Genomic DNA, 22035 nt, shown 5'->3' with positions numbered 1-22035 from the left:
GCAAGATATTACGTTCACATATATGAATTAGTTCTTAATGGGCAGTACACCTGGCTGGGGAAATATGTGAGTTTTGTTTAAGTCACATTAGGAATTGTGATATCCCAAGCTGTTTGGAGCTGAGAGAGAATTCTACAGTGTAAGTCAAAGTATTTGTATTTCTGAAGAAGCAAGTGTCTTTCATGTAAGAGTTGTTTTTTTTTTTTTTTAAATTACTGTTTAAATAATCAATGTGAAGATTGTGTTATAGAAAAGGAGTACTAAACATTAAAAATATTTCTTCTTTGCCTTTGGATTTTTGGATTAACATTTCTTTTTAAATTTTTATGTTCTATATTGGACATATAAGTAACAGTTTGAATTTACCCTTATTAAAAGATATTTCTGTTCCCAATGATTTTAATAACCATAATAATATTGAATGACAATAGTGCTGTCATTTTTATGTCAAGGTGACAGTATTTACTACCATCTTTTGTCCATATCATTTTATTTGTTTTACTATCGCTAGAAATGAATTTGTGCTTGTACAGCCACTTTTTCTTTCATAGGTCCTTTTATTGGGTTTGAGTCCTAGTTCGGCCATGTGTTGGCTTTGCATGGAAATGTTTCTGTAATTCAGATATTTGAGCTAATATGCAACTTGCCTTCCTTTCATACTTCTTTGACTTGTTCCATATTAATATGTGAAGTTGCTTTCTTCAAGCACTAACAGAGTGATGTTGAGTAGAGTGACAAACCAATGAAATATAAATAAAGGTAGAAAATCAAGAAAATACAGATGTGCACATCATAAATCCAGTATGATTGCTATAGTGAAATTTCAGAATTGGTGGGAGCTTCTTGGCAGCAAAAAGGAAAAAGGGTTAAACATAAGCAGTTATATAATTCTCCATTCAGAAAGGCGCAAACATTGTTCTGAACCACTTTGCAAACTTAGCAATTTGTCACATGGCTCTTTCTTATCACATTCTTTTATACCAACAGTGAAAATAAGTAGTAACTCTGTGTCACCTTGTTTGTACACAAGTACCCAAGTGATGAAGAATCTATTCCTTGAATCCTAACATAGACAATAGAGTACCTACATCAGAGTCAGAACTTTTAAAAGAAAATGCCTCTAAATTTTGGTCATTTCATGAAAATGTATTTCATTAAGATTTGAAAGTTCCCAGTCTGTAGGCATAGCCTGCTGGGCCCCTTATTGTTAATGGAGGTTGACTGTAAGTCCATGGGTGCATGTATATTTTCTCAACTTGTAAATTTTAAAAGTACAATTACTATCAGGACAGGCATCTGCGAAAATTTTGTCATTAAAAAGTTATTTCTGGAAATTCAGAAAATGAAGGAAAGGTGCAGAGGATGCACATGAATATCAGACTGTGTTATGACAGGGAAAAAGGCTGAGGTGGTTCACACATTATAGTCTCAATTTTCTTGGTAAAGTAGGAGGCAAGGTCACTCCCCGTCAATGAAGCGATAGTGGGTTACAGTGGAATTTTTAAGGTATGTAGGACATATTAATTAGTTGAAATTTTACAAATGAAGCTTACATCATTAGTTGTTATATAGTAACACAGTATTTATATTTTTTGCCTCAAAATCTCTGGAGAAAAGAGACAGCATAAAAAAGTTGTATTGGTCAGACAGTATTGTCTGTGGTTCTGAGCTTAATGTAGATCACATGTCAACATCTGGGCTTTAAAATAAATAAAATAAATTAATTCTCCCCCAAATAATGTCTTCAGAATATCAGACAGAAGCCTGTCTCAAGTGATTTTGACCTGTGGATCATGAGAGTGCTAAATAATTTTCTTTATGTGGTTTTGAGCAGTGTAACTTGTCAGTGAATATTTTGTATTTGGTTATCTTTGGTAAATGGCAAATGAGGAAAGATATCACTAATCAGTTAAATAACTCATTAGGTTTGGAAGAAATTTGTAAAATACAGACTTTCTCAGTGTAACTTTCTGTAGTATAGTAAAATTTACTCTGAGTTAAGTTGATTTTGGAGCTCCATTTGGTTGGAGTTATTGAATGTTTACAAGATTATGAAGTCATATATAAGGTGGCCTTTTGACATAAACTTGCAGAACAGATTTTAACAAAGTTTAGATATTTCATAATCATTACTGGAGATTTCTTAATTATCAAATAACCTATGTATCAAGCAATTAGTCTTCATTGCTTGATATTTCAGTATTTAGCTTTGTGTTCTGTCTTTCATTCAAGAAAATGATAGCATCATGATGTTTTAACAGTTTATTATATTAGGATAAAAGCCTAACTGATAAGAGGAGATGTTTAAAACAACCTCCAGAACGAAAAATCCACTTTGGAGATTTTCCAAAACTCGTATGGAAGGGAAAGCTCCTAAGAAACTGATATTCCCACAAATAACCGTGTAAAAACTCTGGACATCATGCTGAAAAAATCCACCTGAGGGCCTTGGCAACTGAATAAAAAGCAGGGATGTTTTAGAGGGGAGTCAAAACATGGAACAAGTGGTCAGCATGGGCTGAGTTTCTCATTTTTCTATTTTGATGTACCAACTTCCTAGCCAGAAAAATTAAGGTAACAAGCACTAGGGCAACCAGCACTACAGGTGATTAATGGGCCCCTAGAAAAGAGGCAGTCGGAAAAGGGTCTGAATTCTATATTTAAAAAAAACACAGTTAAAATCTATGGCTGACCCATGAAACCATGTATGATCATGACAAACGGATAGTAGATTGTAAATAAGACTTCAGGAACTGAATTGAGATCTGAGACACCACACATAGAAGGCATGACAATCTGTAATTGTATCTAAACAAGAAAACGACCCCCCAAAACAAAATCATCTGGATTTTTTCAGAATATAGTCTCCACAGGATAATATTGAAAATGTCCAGCATACCATCACAAATTACTCATCCTATGAAGAGCTAGGAAAATGTGACTTATTCTCAAGGGAAGAGAAAATTGGTACATGCCACCTCCAAGATAACGTAGAATTGTTTAGTTATCACATGAAGACTTTAAGGGACTTTTTATAACCAGCAGTGTAAAAAAATTTGCTTGTAATGAATTAACAGGTGGGAATTATCAACCACAAAATAAAGAAATCAAATGGAAAATTTGGAACTAAAAAATATATTTAAAGTAAAAAGAAATCCACTGTTTGCTTATTAGCAGAATGGACATGAACGAAAAATAAATGAACTTGGATATAGATTGAAACATTAGAAGAGAGATAGAAAAGATTGGGGGGAAAGAACTGAAGAGATTTATGGGACAGTCTTGAAATCTAATATGCAAATTGATGAAATAAAAATTCACATTTGAAGGCAAGACAAGAAAAATTTAAACATAAGGTTTTTCTCTGCCCTTTGGACTCCTTTCTCCCTTCTTGTGTGCATTGTGCATCTGAATTATGCATTAACCAGACCTCCCCAATGCAGAAATACCTGCTCAACCATAAAGATCAGTTTTTCTCCTTCTATTGCCAGCCATATAACTCCTTAGAAGATAACAATCCTTTATCAATTCTGTAAGGAGTCATGCTGACCCACTACTTGCCTTGTACATGCAGACATGTTTGGTGAACTTTATATACAATGCCAGTATATCATTTCCCTTAAAGATAGCAATTGGTGCAGAACAGACTGGAGATACTGGGCCACACCTAATAGAGGTTTTTAGCTTAAATACTTAGGACCTTATTAATGCTACTAGTTATAATACTTGTATTCTGCCTACTTTACAAGATTATTGTTCCTTGTATTACCAAATGTGTTACTGAGCCTCAGATAAAATTAATGATTATTAGGCGACTTGAAATGATTGACCAAATATATAGTCATATGAGATCAATGATGGTAATAGTATAACTCTAGATATGGGAAAAAACAACAAGAGGGAACCATTTCCTGGACCATAACAGACTAGTGAAACAGGAGGTCCACAGGCTTTTGGCTGCTGTTAACAGGGCCTAGTCCAGTAACAGCACATTGAGTGGCCTGTCAACAAAATCCTCGCCTGACATGGGACTGAGTATTCCTAGCGCCATGGGACAAATTGGTTAAGAAATGCCTCCCAAACTGAAAAGGAAGGGATTGGACAATAATGTTTCCCATCATCCAGTTCTACAAGAATCAATTTGTTAGCCACTGCAGTTGCTGACTTTTAATACACCCTGAAAAGGGAGTTCAGGGCAGAGACCAGGAATGAGACACTCTGTGCTCTGGGAAAACTGGCAGAACTGGCCTTCAGATAGTTTGATATTTTCAGGAGAAGGTTTTATGAACGCAAACTCATATGTTTTCCCATACTTAGAAAAGCACTAAAATCATTAACTAAAAGTCTGTTCCTCATGACTAGCATCAGCCTTCTACTGAGATATGCGTTTGGTTGCATGTACCCTCTTCACCAAAGTCTCATATATACTTGACCTTTCCCCCCTTTACCTTTTGGGAACTGTTCTCAGAACTCACTAAGAGGCTGTCTCCTGGGTTATAATCCTCAAATTTGGCTTGAATAAAAATTACCACTTCTTTCTCATATGATTATTGATTAATTTTTAATTGAAAAAAGTGTGAGAGAAGGGGGCAGAAAAAATATTTGAGGAAATAATAGTAGAAACTTTCCCAAATTTGTTGAAAAACTTATATTTATAGACTGAAGGAACTCAGCAAACTCCAAACAAAATAAATTTAAGGAGTACCGCAGAAGGCATATTATAGTAAAACTGCAGAAAACCAAAGGAAAGAGAAAATCTTGAAAGCAAGCAGAGAAAAACTAGACATAAATAAGGTAAAGAATCATTTGAGTAACTGTACACTTCTCATTAGAAATCAGGGAAGCCATAGAGCTGGAGCAAAACCTGTCAACCCAGAATTTTTCATTCAGTGAATATATTCTTTAAGTTTTATAAATGAAAATTAAGATAATTTGTTGCTACCAGACGTACATTACAGACTGGAGAAGGAAAGTTGGATCATTAGGAATGAATGAAGACCATTAGGAATGCTAACTGTATGGGTAAAAATAAAATATCCTTTCTGTTATTTTCTTTAAAATAAACAAAACTGATTAAAGAAAACATTACTGCCCTGTCTTTTTGGTTTATAATGTATATAAATGTAATATATATGGCAACTCTAACAGTAGGTTCTGGGGAGGGGATATAAATGGAGCTATATGGTTGCAGACTTTCCATATTTTATAAAGTGTCTGTGATATAATGATATTGACTGAAATTCAATAGCCAAGACAAAAAAAATAACAAATTTTAAATCATTTTCTTTTTTTGAAATGTAAGTATTATTTAATTTCCCTACAGCCTATGCTGTAGACCTCTTTTTCAAATCAAAGGTAACATATATTCAATACATACTTAATAGAAAGGAAAAACAAAATAAATTAATGCAAGCCAATGGAGACTGAATATGAATCATTCACTCTTTCAGTCATTCTTTCTTTTAGTAAATATTACTATTAAATGTTGGTTTTTGGCATTGTTATTCTAGGTGTTCAGGGGTTAGGGATATGATAGTGAATAAAACAGACAAGAATCCCTGCTTTGACGGAGAAAGACAAATACTGTATTTTTTTACTTAATATGTGGAATCTAGAAAACAAAACAAATCAACAAATATACCAAAATAGAAACATATTCACAAATACAGAGAACAAACTAGTGATTGCTGGAGGAAAGATGGGAAGATGGGTGAAATAGATCAAGGGGATTAAGAGGTACACACTACCAGTTGTAAAACAAGTCACATAGATGTAATGTACAGCCCAAGAAATATTATAAATAGTATTATAATAACTTTGTATAGTGTGTAATCTATAAAACTATTGAAGCAGTCACTAAACATAGTGACTAATATGTCACTATATTATAAGTACATCTTATAATTATTATAAGTCACTGTATTATAAGTACACTATAAGTACATCTGAAAATAATATAAGTCAACTGTACTTCAATAAAAAAAAATTCCTGCCTTTATTGGGGGGAAAGAGGATGTACATTATCATGGGAGGAGACAGACAACAAAACAAAATAAAAAAGAAAAATATATAATGTGCTAGATGGTGATAAGTACAATGTGAAAAATAAAGCAGATAAAAAACAGGGAAAGTGGTAGACTGCAGTTTAAAATAGAGTGATTAGAAGAGGTTTTACTAAAGACCTCAAGGAGATGAAGTTGATGCCAGCCACATGCATCTGGGGGAAGAGCTTTCAGGGCAAATGGGAGGGCAAGTCTTAAGGGCATTAGTAGGATCTAACTTGGTAGATTAAAAACCACTGTGACTGTATTTCCTTGTGACTAGGATAGAGAGAGGCAGAGGGAGAGTAGTAGGAGATAAATTCAGGTATCAATTAAAGACTTGCAGATGGTTGTTCTGACTTTGCTTTTTACTCTTGAGTGAGAGGGAAAGCCTTTGGAGAGTCTTGAGTGGATTGATCTGATATCAGTGTTAAAAGCATCAGTGGCAATAGAGAGACTAGTTAGAAGGCTATTGCAAATATTTAGGTGAAAGATGATGGTAGTTTAGACAAGGCCGATAGCAGTGGAAAGTAATGGGACTTGACTGGATTTTGATAAAGCATACCTAAACTAAAACTCTAAGAGGACAGCTTTTGGATGTATTTTGGAAGTAAAGTGAGTAGGATATTCTGTCACTATAAATATGGGAGCAAGAGAGGATTCAAAGGTGACCCAGTGCTTGAATAACTGAATTGATGGATTTGTTATTTACTGAGATGGGAAGGACTTAGAAGGACTAAGTTTTGGGGAGGAAGATCAAGAGTTTGGCTTTTGACATGTTAAATTTGAAATGCCTATTAGACATCTAAATGGAGAAATGAGATAAGTCTGGAGCTTAGGAGAGAAGTGTAGTTTGGAGATAGAAGTTTAAAGTTGACAGGATATAGACAGGATTTAAAGCCCCAAGACTGGATTTAGGTACCAATAAAGTGAGTTGAGAGACAAAAGATGACTGAGTAATGAGTCTAAAGGAAGAGGAAATGATTAACTTTCAAATGCTGCTGACAGGTTGAGTAAATTGAGGACTGAAAAATGTCTACTGAATTTAGCAGCATGGAGGTCATGAGTAATCTTGATTATCACACCTTAGGCAATTAGTTGAAGTGGGAGAAAAAAACTTTAATGAAACAGTAGTGTCCTTTCAGAAGTCAAAGAGAAGCATTAAATGTTTTATAATTGAACGTATAGTTTAGTTTTGCTTGTTTCATTCTATAGTACAGGGGTCCCCAACCCCTGTGCCACAGACCGGAAGTGGTCTGTGGCCTGTTAGGAACCAGGCCACACAGCAGGAGGTGAGTGGTGGAAGAGCGAGCAAAGCTTCATCTGTATTTACAGCTGCTCCCCATTGCTTGCATTACTGCCTGAGCTCTGTCTCCTGTCAGATCAGTGGTGGCATTAGATTCTCATAGGAGCACGAACTGCTGTGAACTGTGCATGCGAGGGATCTAGGTTTGTGCTCCTTATGAGACTCTAATGCCTGATGATCTGAGGTGGAGCTGAGGCAGTGATGCTAGTGCTGGGGAGCGGCTGCAAATACAGATTATCATCAGCAGAGAGGTTTGACTGCAAAGAGACCATAATAAATCAATTGCTTGCAGACTCATATCAAAACCCTATTGGTGAGTGGCAAGTGACAATTAAGCTGCCTCTGGTGGCAGGTTTTATAGTGGCAAGTGAGTCGATGTACTTCAATTATACAGCTGCATCTGGTGGTGGGCTTTAAGTCAGAATCCGACACTTAATTTAGTCCATGTGTGGCCCGCCCATTATTTTATTTACCACTTCTGTATGTGCCTCTTTCCTGCCCTGCACGCTTGTCTCAGTCACAGTTTTGGTAAGCCCACAAGCTAACCCTAGCCAAAATGAGTAAAAATCAAACGTCGCTGGAGAGCTTCTTTGAAAAGGGAGAAAGACCCAATGATGAGAGAGCAGAAGACTCTTAAGAATGCCAACAAAAAGAAAGCTGCATTTAAAAGAAAAAACCAAGAGTCCTACTTAAATTATGGGTTCATTGCAACAGGTGATTCACATTCTCCAAGCCCGCTTCGTATAATATGTGGCGACTCTCTATCCAACAAATCCATGAAACCTTCAAAACTGCTTCGCCACATGGAGACCAAGCACCCTGCATTAAAAGACAAGACTTTGGAATTTTTCAAAAGAAAAAAAACGTGAACATGAAGAACAGAAGCAATTACTGAAGGCCGCCACTTCATCAAATGTGTCTGCACTGAGAGCATCATTCTTAGTGGCTAACCGCATTTCTAAAGCTAAGAAGCCCTTTACTATTGGTGAAGAGTTGATCCTGCCTGCTGCTAAGGACATTTGTCGTGAACTTTTAGGAGAGGTTGCAGTTCAAAAGGTGGCACATGTTCCTCTTTCGGCTAGAACCATAACTAGATGAATTGACGAAATAGCAGAGGATATTGAGGCACAATTGTTAGAGAGGATTAATGAGTCACCGTGGTACGCAATCCAGGATGACGAGTCTACTGATGTTGACAAGGCAACAGTGCTTGTTTTTGTGCGATATATTTTTCAGGAGGATGTGCGTGAGGATATGTTATGTGCACTTTTGTTGCCAACCAACACCACAGCTGCAGAACTATTCAGTCTTTGAATAATTACATATCAGGAAAACTGAATTGGGCACTTTGTGTCAGTATATGCACGGACAGAGTGGCTGCCATGACTGGATGGCTTTCTGGTTTCACTACTCGGGTCAAAAGAGGTTGCTTCTGAATGTGTGTCTACGCACTATGTCATCCATAGGGAAGTTCTGGCTAGACGAAAAATGTCGACTGAACTTAACAACGTTTTGCAGGATGTGATTAAAATTATCAACCACATCAAAGCACATGGCCTTAACTCACGTCTGTTCATGCAGCTCTGTGAGGAGATGGACGCAGAGCACACACGTCTTCTCTTATACCCAGAAGTGAGATGGCTTTCTAAAGGGAGATCCCTGGCCAGAGTTTTTGAGTTCCGAAAGCTGCTCCAGAGATTTGTTTTAGAAAACAGTCACCACTGGCAGCACATTTCAGTGACACAGAATGGGTCGCAAAACTTGGTTACTTGTGTGACATATTCAACCTGCTCAACGAACTCAGTCTGTGACTTCAGGGGAGAACAGCAACTGTGTTCAAGTCAGTAGATAAAGTGGCTGCACTCAAAGCCAAACTGGAATTATGGGGGCGACGAGTGAACATTGGGACTTCTGACATGTTTTAAACATTAGAGGAGATTTTGAAAGAGACTGAGCCAGGGCTTTTTTGCTCCCAGCTGGTGCATGATCACCTATCTCAGCTTTCAAAAGAGTTTGAGCATTACTTCCCAACCACAAAAGACCCCTGAACTGGGAAGGAGTAGGTTCACTTATTCGTGAGTAAGCCAGGTGAATCGACTTTGTCCATGCTAGAAGAGGATCAACTGCCTGAGATGGCAAATGACAGTGGCCTTAAAAGTATGTTTGAGACAACTTCAAATCTCCGTACGTCTGGATTAAAGTCATGCAGAATATCCTGAGATTGCCACAAAAGCACTGTAAAGCCTGCTTGCATTTCCAACATCCTATCTTTGTGAAGCAGGGTTTTCTGCAGTGACAGCAAGCAGAATGAGATCACGGAGTAGACTGGACGTAAGCAACACACCTCGGGTGTCACTGTCTCTAATCAACCCCAGATGAGACCATCCAGTTGCAAGAAAACAAGCTCCCACTGATTCTGCATTATGGTGAGTTGTATAATTATTTCATTATATATTACATGTTATAATAACAGAAATGAAGTGCACAATAAATGTAATGCTCTTGAATCATCCAGAAACCTCCTTCCCGCCGGTCTGTGGAAAAATTGTCTTCCGCAAAACCAGTCCCTGGTACCAAAAAGGTTGGGGACCGCTGCTATAGTACATTTCATACCAAGACGTTATCTCTTCTTTTGTGATACTCCACTCCATTTCCATCATTTTTTTCTTTTTGAGGAACTGTTTATATGTAGTTGGTTTTTTCTGGTCTCCTGATTATTTCCTTTTACTGTATCACACATATTTTTATGTCTAGTACATTTGTAAATAAAAATTTTATAGAAATAAAAGCCTCTGAGTAATATGTACTTAATGTGCCTTTGAAATATGGTTATATAAACAACTTGCTCTGTAAAAAGGGAAACTTTATTTTTAAACTATAATATTTTAAATGATTTTCCTTTTTAGCCAGTTTCTTTTGGAAGATATATACATATTCAAAATATGCTACCATTTTTCAAGTTAATTGCATTTCTTTTTTGGAATTGCCTGCATGGTCAGTTTTTAAGTGACACAAGGAAACAGTTTCATTACTTTAGAGCTAAACTGTATTTTTGATGAAAGATGGTTTTATGACACCTATTAATTCAGCAAGCATGGCTTCAAATCTTTTCTCTTTTTCCAAAATTAAATCAATCCCTTGGGGATGACAGTTCTCCTTCAAAAATATAATTTAAAATGCTGTAGAGTTCAGCTGGTAGTGGGAATGGAGAGCCGACCCCAGGGAGCCCTGAGTAGCACCCCCATCTCCCCAAGGAGCCACAGCTGCCGCAGCTGGCCCCAGTCACCATCACTACAACCGTAAGCATCCAGGCTGAGGCCCAGCCCAGCAGCACCATGGGGAGCAGTGGCCCCTGTGGCTTCACATCTGCAGCACCTGCCTTCAGGGACAAGAAACTCATCACAGTGAAGGTTTTTGGAACAGTAAAATGGTTCAGTGTAAGAAACGGATGTGATTTTTTCAATAGGAATAACACCAAAGAAGATGTATTTGTATACCAGTCTGCCCTAAAGAAGAATAACTCCAGGAGGCACCTTTGCAGTGTAAGAGATGGAGAAACTTGGAGTTTGATGTTGCTGAAAGGAGAAAAGGGTGTGGAAGCAGTGAATGTTCCAGGCCCTGGTGGAGTTCTAGTGCCAGGCAGCAAATATGCAGCAGATGTAACCATGATAGATACCGTCCACATAATAGGGGTGCTCCACACAATTAACAGCAGAATGACCAGAATAATAAGAATGGAGAAAGAATGAGGGATCGGAGAGTGGTCCCAAAGACCAGGCTCTACAGCAGGCCACTGTGCCCATCTTACTACGTGGAGACCCTACGGGTGTCGACCACAGTATTCCAACCCTACTGTGCAGGGAGAAGTGATGGAAGGTGCTGACAACCAGGGTGCAAGAGAGCAAGGTAGACCAGTGAGACAGAGTATGTAATGTGGTTTATAGACCACCATTCCACAAGGGCTTACTTCACCCAAGACAGCCTAGAGAGGACCACAGTGAAGGAGCTAGGGAAAATCAAGGAGATGAGACTAAGGTCAGCAGTCACCTCAACGTTGTTAAGGACGTAGCTTCAATTACCAATGCAGACCCCCAGAAAACCCTAAAGTACAAGATGGCAAAGAGAAAAGCAGCAGATGCACCAGCTGAGAATTAGTCTTGCTGGAGGCTGAGTAAATGCACTTTTCCCATCTCTACCATCATCTGATTTAGCTATCCAACAAGAAGAAATGAATGTAAAGTTTCAGCAATAAGGAAAGGAGAGTGGCACTGAAGACCTCAAGTGCTTGCTCTTTGCCCCTTGACCAGATAGCTAGAAGTATTACCTGCACTACCTATGCAGGCTGGAGTTTTTACTATCTCTTTACTTAAAGACTCTTTGATGATGACAAACATTTTTTTTTTTTAAGGCTGGTTTTTCTCAATACACCTTTAAACGTTTTTAAATTGTTTCATATTTGTTCAAGTTGAGATTTTAAGAACCTTAATTTATAATATAATAAAAGTTCACAACATGATTTTTTTTTTCAAAAAAGTCGGTAAACTGCAAGCACCTGTTAATAAAGGTCTTGAAAAAACCCTGTAGATTCTGAAAATAGTTTTTTTTAAAAAAAATCCTAGATATAAGGAATATTTTGAGTAATAAAATATATGTGAGTAGTTCTAAGAGGATTCTTTGGCAAAATACACCACTCATTTGATCATACTTGTTTAAGTATATTTGCTTTAAAATATCAGGCATATTACTTTATAAGCTATACTATATTTAGAATGCTAGAATTTCAGTGAATGGCAAGAAAAGTGTTCTGTTTTTACAAAGTTCTAGTTTTATTCCCCCAATGCAATGCCTTCAGCAGAGCCTTATTATTTTATTTTTTTCCGGTATGTGGGCCTCTCACTGTTGTGGCCTCTGCCGTTGCGGAGCACAGCCTCCAGACGCGCAGGCTCAACGGCCATGGCTCACAGGCCCAGCCGCTCTGCGGCATGTGGGATCCTCCCAGAGTGGGGCACGAACCCGCGTCCCCTGCATCAGCAGGCGGACTCTCAACCTCTGCACCACCAGGGAAGCCCAGCAGAGCTTTATTTTATTACCCATATTCAAATAATTTTTACCCGTTGGTCTTAAAATGGGTAATTCCTACTGGGTTTATCCAGTTAATATACATTTTCTATATACTAACAACTTTCTCCTCTAGCAGCTCTGACTAATAATGTACCTAATGACCACTGGGGGGGGAATAATATAATCTTAATGCCACTTTCTCATTATTCAGAGATCTCCAATTTTTAAAGTGTCATTATAAACTTTTAGATTTAAATGTATTTGAGGTGTTTCAATCTATAGCAGTTACTGTGTTTTTCTTTTAAAACTTCAAATTGCTCCAACTTTGGGTATCTCTTCTAGTTGGTCTCTTAGTCCATTTGACCTGACCCTGTAGTCTTTGATAGCTTCCTTGCTATTTCCTATGACGATGTTTCTGGCTCATCCTGAACATTTTGTTGTTTCAGTCCTGGAATCAGCCGGTACTCCAAGAATCTCTAGTCTCTATTAATGGGAAATTTAGGACTTGCTGTGTTTTATCTCTACCTCCTCTTAGTTAAATCTGTATCTCCTTTCTTCCACATTGAGACATCTTGTTGGCAAGTACATGGAGGATGTTAGAATTAGAAAAGCCTATAATTACTCATATAACAGTCTAAGAACTACAGTACCAATACTACCCTACAGACATAATTACTGAAAACAGTTTGTTTTCCATATGCTCTCTCTGTTCTCCTTGCCATTTTCTAATTTGTGAGGTATAAATGTTATGGGCTGAATTGTGTTCCCCCAAAATTCATATGTTGAAGTTCCAACTCACAATGTGGCTATATCTGGAGATAAGGTCTTTAAGGAGGTAAAGTGAAGTGAAGTCATTGGGGTGGGTCCTAATACAATATGAATGTTATAAGGAGAGGAAATTAGAACACAGACACACGCAGAAGACACACATGAAGATACAGGGAGGAGAAGTGGGTCATTTACAAGCCAAGGAGAGAGGCTTCAGAGTCCAGCCCTGCTGACAGTTTGATCTTGGATTTCTAGCCTCCAGAATTGTGAGAAAATAAATTTCTGTTGTTTAAGCTACTTGGACTCTGGTACTTTGTTATGGCAGTCCTAGCAAACTAATACAAGGGATTAACTACATTGTGAATGCATGTAGTTATTACATATTATTCTCTCTTATTTTAACTCTTAGTAGTTTTAAAGTACTTATATATTTAAGGTTCATCACATTCCTTACATTGATGTGTTTTGCCTATCTAAAGCTTATTCTACAGTTTATTCTTCAGGAAGGACTCATGGGAAAAATGTTTTTTGAGAACTGCATTTCGGTATTAGTTTATCAGGGACCATTATGTTTGACAGCCATTTGCTTTGCTATAAAGTCCTTGACTAACCTTTCTTTGTACATCTCAAATTTGTTACTAATTTTCTTCTGGCTTAAAGTATTTTTGTTGAAAGTCTGATGACAGTTTAATATGCTTTCTATTGTAAGTCACTTGCTCTTTTTGCCCACATGTTCAAAGGATTTTGTTTAAATTCAGCAATTTTGCTAGGTAGGTCTTAAATATTCTGAGTTGATTTCTCGTTTAAGTGGTATGCACTTTCAGTATGCAGTCTTGTATCTTTTTATATTTCAAGGAATTTTTTATACTGTTCACTGTTTGTTCTATTTCCTTGCTTCGGTTTTCTTCAGAGACTTGACTATACATGTTTGATTTACTTTGCTTATCTTTAATATTTGTCACTTTATCTTGAATCTTCATCTTTTTTTTCTTTCTCATTTTTTAAATTTAAAAATAAAGTGAAACTTACAGAAAAGTTACAAGCACAGTAGTAAGCAATTTTTTCCCTGAGCCATTTGAGAGTATTGCTGACATAATGTCCCATCATCCCTGAATATTGTGTTTGTATTCCTTTATATAATTCCTTTATATAATTATTAACATCAGTGTGTTACTACCTTTATATAATTATATATAACAAAAACATTCCTTTATATAATTATTAATATCAATGTGTTACTACCATGTAATTCTCAGACCGCATTAAAATTTTGCTAATTGTCCCATAATGTCCTTTTTAGGAAAATGATCTACTTCACAACGTTTATGTTATAATTTATCTTTAGTCTGCTCAACAGAACAGTTTTTGTTCATTCTTTGTTCATTCTCTGTCTCCTATGCCTGGCTAATAACCCTGTTGGGTGGACACACTCCTCACCTCTCTAGGAATTTGACACCATGTTGCCTGGTTATGCTTCTGACTCAGCTGAGGGCTCTGCCACCCTGCTGGCCACTGCAGCTCCTCACCTCTACCCCTAGTGCAAACCCCTGCCTTGTTTAGCCCTACCTGTTAGCTTTATGAATTTTCAGGAAGGCAGGAGGAATAGTAAGAGGAAAAGAGCTTCATTTCTTTGTGTTTTATTTTTTTGTTTTTATTTTTTTGTTTTATTTTTTTGTTTAATGCCAGCTTTATTGGGATATAATTCACATATATTCAATTCACCCATTTAAAATTTATAATCCAAGGGTTTTAGTATATTCACAGATATATGCAACTATCAACACAGTGAATTTTAGAACATTTTTACCATCTCAGAAAAGAAACCTTGCACCCTTTAGCTCTCAACTTTTTAATCTCTCACTCCTTACCCCATTTCTAAGCAATCACTAACCTTTCTGATTCTATAGATTTGCCTATTCTGGACATTTCATACAAATTTTGAAATTGGGAAATGATGGGTCCCTTTAATTTCCACATAAATTTTAGGATCAACTTGTCAGTTTCTGAAAAAAAGACAACACACCCACACAAAACAACAACAATAACAACAAAACCCAACTGTGATCTTGATAGAGATTGTGTTGAATCTTTTATTTGGAGAATCTTACCAACTACACAATACTAAGTCCTCCAATCCATGAACATGGGATGTCTTTACATTTATTTGTGTCTTCTTAATTTCTTTCAAAGAGGATTTGTACTTTTTGCCATAAGTCAAATGCCAGAAATCTTGACTTCTTTTGTTAAATTTATTCTCTAGTATTTTATTATTTTTGATGCTGTCATAACTAGAGTTGTTCATAAATGTTATGTTTGATTTTCTTTGCTAGTGTATACAATGGATTTTTATGTTATGATTCTGTATCCTGCAATCTTGCTGAAAATACTAGCACTAATAGTTTTATCTAGAATCTCCAGTATAATGTTGAACAGAACATTAGCACAGGTATCCTTGTCTTGTTACTGATCTTAGGGGGAACGCTTTCAGTCTTTTAGCATTAAATGTGTTGTTATCTGTGAGCTTTTCATTGATGCTTTTTATCAGATTGGGGAAACTCCATTTTTATCCCTACTTTGCTGAACACTTTTTAAAATAAAGGGGTGTTGGATTTTGTCAAATGCCTTTTCTGTGTTTATTAAGATAAGCATTTATTGAGATAATAATATTAACAATATTAATTAGTCTAGGTATAGGTTTGTCAATTTTGATCTTTACAAAGAATCAGCTTTTGTTTTTGTTGTGTTTTCTCTATTGTTTTTCTTATTCTCTATTTCAATAATTTTTCCTGTAATTCTTAGTGTTTTCTTCCTTCTGCTTGTTTTATGTTTAGTTTGTTCTTTTGTTATCCAATGTCATAAGGTGGAAGACTTGGTTGTTGATTTGATGTCTTTTTTAATATAAACACTTACAGTGTTGCCTCTGAGTACTGCTTTACCTGCTTATGTTTTGGCATTTGTGCCTTTATTTTCATTCATCTCAAAACATTTTATAATTTCCCTTTTGACTTCTTTTTGACACATTTTTATTTAGCAATTTGTTGTTTATTTCCACAATATTTTTGAATTTCTGAAATTTCTTTCTATTATTGATTTCTAATTTGATTCCATTTTGGTCAAAGAAGGTACTTTGTATTATATTTACCCTTGTAAATTTAATCAGGTTTGATTTATGGCTTAACATTGCTCTATCCAATGTTTGATGTACACTTAAGAGTTATGTATATTCTGCTGTTGTAGGGTGTAGTGTTATAGAGATATCTTTTAGGTCTGATCACTTTATAGTGTTATTCAACTTTTATGTTTCTTTGTTGACTTCTGCCTAGTTGTTCTATCCACTGTTTGACTTGGGAATTGAAGTTATCAACTATTAATCTTAACTTGTCTTAATGTTTCTTCCTTCATTTCTGTCAAGTTCTTCTTCATGTATTTTGGTGCTTGGTTGTTAGATGCACATATGTTATTATCTTCTTGGTGGATTGATTCTTTTATTATTATTAAATGTCACTCTGCCTCTAGTAACATATTTTGTTTAAAGTCTGTTTTCGCTTAGTACAGCAACTCCAGCTTTCTTGTGGATTGTTGATACATTTTCCCTTTTACTTTGAATCGATTTTTGACTTTGACTCTAGAGTATGCCTCCTATAGACAATACATTGTTAGATCTTGTTTTATTATCCAGTCTAATAACATCTGCCTTTTGAGCAGACTGTTTTTCCATTCACCTTTAATGTTACTGATATAGTTGGATTTACATCTGTCGTTCTGTCTGTTACCTATGTCTCATGTTCTTTTTAATTCCTTTATTTATTCTTTACTGCTTTCTTTTGAATTAAATGAATATTTTCTATTGTAGCATTTTCATATCTTTAATGAATTTTTTCACTCTATTTCTTTTACTTATTTACTTAGTGGTTGCTATAGGACTTACCATTTAAATTTTAACTTACCAGAATCAACTTCAGATTTATACTAACTTAATTCCAGTGAGGTATAGAAATGTTACTTCTTATAGATGTATTTTGTTTTTCTTCTTTTTTGTGATATAGTTATATGTAGTACATATTACAATGTTGGTTACAAACCCAACATTACATTATTATAATTATTACTTTATATAGTTGAATGTCTTTTAAGGAAGCTGAGAGAAGAAAATCAACTGTATGTTTATAGCTTTTGTTATATTAACCTAATTTTCATTTATGAATTTCCTCATTTGTTCATTTATCACCTGGACTTATTTCCTTAGCTCAATATAGCTTTCCCACTCACCTCCTTTGTGTTGTTATTAGCAAATACGTTATATGTTATAGGCAAAACCATACTTTATATACACATTATCTTATAAAATTGCTTTGAAATCTGTTAAGAGGGAAAAAGGAGAATAAATATGCATTTATACCATCTTTTATAACCACATGACTACTGGTGCTCTTTGTTTTTCATGTGGATTTAAATTACTGTCACTTTTAGCTTGAAGGACTTCCCTTTGTTATTTCTTGTAAGGTAGGTCAGCTAGCAGTAAATTATCTTAGTTCTTATTTATTTGGGAATGTATCTTATTTTCCTTTTAGATTTGAAAGCTAGATTTGCTGGATATAAATTCTTGGTTGATATTTTTTTCTTTGAGCACTTTGAATGCTTTATTCCTCTGTGTTCTGGCCTCCATTTTTTCAGATGAGAAGTCTGCTGTTGATCTTATTATTGTTCTCTTTTAAGTAAAGAGTCGTTTTTCTTCTGCTGCTTTTAAGATTTTCTCCTTGTCTTGGGCTTTCACCATTACTATGACTTTTCTGTTTGTAGATTTCTTTGCGTTTATCCTTCTTCAAGTTCATGGGCTTCCTGAATAGGTAAATTAATGCTTTTCAATAAATTGGGAACTTATCATCCATTAAATTTTTGAATATTTTGCTTTTCTTTTCTCTTTCTTCTCTGCTTTTGGTATTCTCATTCTTCATACCTTAGTACAGTTAATTGTTTCCCACATTTCTCTGAGGCTCTGATCATTCTTCACTCTCTTTTCTCTCTGGTTTTTGGATTGCATAACCTTTATCTGTTTATCTTATATTTGCTAATTCTTTCTTCTGCTTGTTCAAATATACTGTTGAGACCCTACAGAGAATTTTTCAATTCATTGTGCTTTTCAACTCCAGAATTTCCATTTGGATTGTTTTTATAATATCTTTCTCTCTTTAAAAAAAAAATACTAAATTTTAATTTTATTGATATTTTAAAATACTAATTCTATTAATATTTTCACAGGTTTATTGAGAAGTAATTGACTATGTCACTGTATAAGTTTAAGGAGTACAGCATGATGATTTGGTTTACATATATTGTGAAATGATTATTGTAATAGATTCAGCTAACATCCATCAGCTCATATAGGTACAATAAAGAAAAGAAAAAAGGTTTTTCTTGTGATTAGAACTCTTAGAATTTATTAAAAAGTTTTTCTTGTGATTAGAACTCTTAGAATTTATTCTCTTCACTTTCCTATATATCAATATCTATCTCTTAATTGATATTCTCTATTTAATGTGACATTGTCATCATAACTATATTTACTTCTCTAATTATGGTTTCCTTTAGTTCTTTGAACATGTTTTTAATGGCTGCTTTGAAGTCTTTTTCTGTTAAATCTGACATCTGATTGCTGTCACTAGCAATTTCTGTTGCCTGCTTCTTCTCCCATGTATGGGTCATATTTTCCTGTTTCTATGTCTCTCAGTGTTTGGTTGGGAAATGGACATTTTAGGTAATATATTGCTGCATGTCTGGGTACTACTATCCCCGTCTCCTTGTAGGGCTTATTATTTGTTTATTGACTGGATAGATTACTTTAGTGGGTTTTTTCTTAATTTTAATTTTTTTCTTAAATATTTGCAAGAACTCAGCATTGAAGCTGCAGCCTAGAGTGTTTTCTGAATAAAAATTATAAATATAAATTTTTAAATAGATGTCAGAGAGTTCATATTTTATATTTCTTCTTTGAATGCTTTTAAATTTACTTTTCAAGTAATACATACATTTCATTTATATGATTTTAGTCTTTGGAAGTTTGCTGAAGTTTGTCTTATGAACCCAAATATGTGTCCTCTTTGCTAGTAGTTCCATGTGTTCTTGAAAAGAATGTGTATTGTCCTCTTGTTACACATAGTGTTCCATATTGAAATATTATACTGAAATGTTCTATTTTTAAGAAAGCTGAGTCATGTTACTCCTTTGAGTATAATTAGTACAAAATATGGTCATACACGGGTTTTTCTTTAAAAAATTATAATAGCTTTATTAAAGTATAGTTTACATATCATACAATTCACTCATTTTAAGTATACAAGTAAATTATTTTATATAAGCTTACAGAGTTGTGCAAACATCACCACAATCCACTTCTAGAACATTTCTACCACCCTGGAAAGATCTCACTTGCCAATTCTCAGTCATTCCTCATTCTCATCCCCATCCTATTCAAACCATTTTATATAATAGTTCTCTTTTGGAAAATTCTTCTTAAAATAATAATCCAATAAATATTGATATTTATGCACAAATCTGCTTATTATACCTTAAAAAATAAAAGTTTGAAGATTTAGAAGTGATCTGAATACCACAAATGGGATTAAGATAAGACAATTATTTTATGTACATAATGGATTATATGTTTACAGTCATTTAAATTGAATCATATTTTTAAAATATGGTATAATTAATTGTGATGTGAAGTTGTATTGCTACAATTAGCCAAAGTATGGAATAATGATCTTTGTATAACATACTGAAAAAATTAAGACCATTCTTTTTCCCCAAATAAGACTAGTTTTATTAGACATCTTACGTTATATTTCCCCAAAAAGATTTTATAACTTCCAAGAGAATATATTAAACATTTTTGATTCCTTTGTAAGCAGTATGAACTAAATGAAAGTAAAGTTTTTTTTTACCTGATAATGGAATGTTCATACAGTTCAGCAGTGTTAAAATGTAGACATGGAGAAGCTATTTACAGTGTTTCACAACACACTTCTCAGTATTTTATTCCAGTCCTTATTTTTAGAAACCATGTACTTGGAGTTCTAAAGCATCATAGGTATAATACCCCCCAAAAAAACAAACAAAAAGGGTAAGAAGTATCACTAAACTGCTTCAGACAAATTACTTTTAAAATACAGTAATCATGAGCCAAGCAGAGTGATATCTTTAGTGTTTTGCATGACTTTTTACTTAAATTTACTTAAATTCATTGAATATTATTTAAAAAGTTGTATCAGTAATTATTAGTACAGGACTTTCAGCTCAAAAGACTTGCTTGCAAGTTCAATGTGGGGCAAAGGACATGGGTGATTTCATATTCATACTTAATGGCTGCTTTGCTTCTCAAAACAAACAATTCTTTTATACATGAAGTAAATCAAGGAAAAGTGTGTGTGCAGCCTCTATGAAAAGAGCCAAAGAAAAACATTTAAACAGACAAAAACTGAAAAGTGGTAGACTTTAGCAACAGTAGAAAGCCAGAGTTTTATGATTGGAGTCCAGAAGGAAGACCAAAATCAAGGAAGATTAAATAGGGTAGTGTATTTTTAATCTTAAACATTAGGGGGTAGATGATTTTACTCTAAATCGTGGATTTTCCCTGAAGAAGGAAAAGTCATTTAAAAGTAGCTTTAAAATGACTTGGGAAAATGAAAATGATTACATTATGATGAATTTTCTCATACAACTTTACAATTCAGAAGACATTTATTAAAGCGTTTCTGTGTACAGAGCACTATTATAGGTATTATGGAAGATGCAAAACTATAAATTATCTTTAAGGATCTTACAGCCAAATAAAGGAGAAAGACATAGAAAAGCTAAAAAGTAAAGTTGCATGAAAATATAGTCATGGTATAATCTGTGAACACTAAGTCCTATGTGATCATGGAGAAGGGTTCTGATTGTAAGAACTGGGAAATGCTTGGAAGAGAAGACAGCTTTAAAACCAGTTTGGGGCACTTCCCTTGTGGTGCAGTGGTTAAGAATCCGCCTGCCAATGCAGGGGGCACAGGTTCAATCCCTGGTCCAGGAAGATCCCACATGCCACAGAGCAACTAAGCCTGTGCACCACAACTACTGAGCCTGTGCTCTAGAGCCTGTGTGCCGCAACTACTGAGCCTGCATGCTGCAATTACTGAAACCTGCGTGCCTAGAGCCCGTGCTCGCACCAAGAGAAGTCATCACAGTGAGAAGCCCGCACAATGCAACAGAGTAGTCCCTGCTCACCGCAACTAGAGAAAGCCCATGCTTAGCAATGAAGACCCGACACTGACATAAATAATTAAATAAATAAATTAGAAAAAAAAAACCCAACAAAAAACGTTCAGGGAGGCCCCAGAAGCTTTAGATTCATAAAAATTAAGTGATTTTTGTTTCTTTTGCTGGGGGAAAAATCTGTTTCCCTTTGTCACCTTTCATGAATTCATCCAACGGAAAAACACTCTTGTTTTTTTTTAATCAATTGGTATCCTTTAGCCGGTTTCTTTTACTTATGAGGATGACAATTAGAATTCACAAATAATCTTTTAAAACCTATCCAGTTTACAAAATTTCTTGCTTAATTAATTCATTTTTAAAACATTCAACCTTCTGATTTTGTCCATAATGGAATAACTGGTACTAGATGTGCCCTACCACTGTAAATCACTATGAAAATGGGTAAAATACACAAAGCATCCGTTTTTAGACATTTGTCAGCACACACAGCACAGGCCCAAGATCCTTGAGAGGAGGAAAACATTTTGAGATGAGCTTGTTAACGACCCCAGCTCTCTGGCTGGGGCTAGTATTTTTATTGAGGCATAAAGGAGGTAGAAGCCAGGCATA

General features: G+C 35.2%; 1 protein-coding gene and 1 pseudogene across 5 annotated transcripts in view; both read left to right on the top strand.

Moving 5' to 3' along the window:
• The window catches only part of NBEA (neurobeachin), a 618768-nt gene that overhangs the window by 77401 nt on the left and 519332 nt on the right, over positions 1–22035 (top strand). The gene's annotated exons all lie outside the window — the stretch shown is intronic.
• Positions 8836–11502, top strand: LOC114888373 (annotated as a pseudogene).

This window comes from Monodon monoceros, unplaced genomic scaffold (genome assembly GCF_005190385.1).
Source record: "Monodon monoceros isolate NGI ecotype Baffin Bay Population unplaced genomic scaffold, NGI_Narwhal_1 Super_Scaffold_8, whole genome shotgun sequence".
NCBI lineage: Eukaryota > Metazoa > Chordata > Mammalia > Artiodactyla > Monodontidae > Monodon > Monodon monoceros.
The sequence above is the reverse complement of the archived record's forward strand: the minus strand, read 5'-3'. Positions and strand labels throughout refer to the sequence as shown.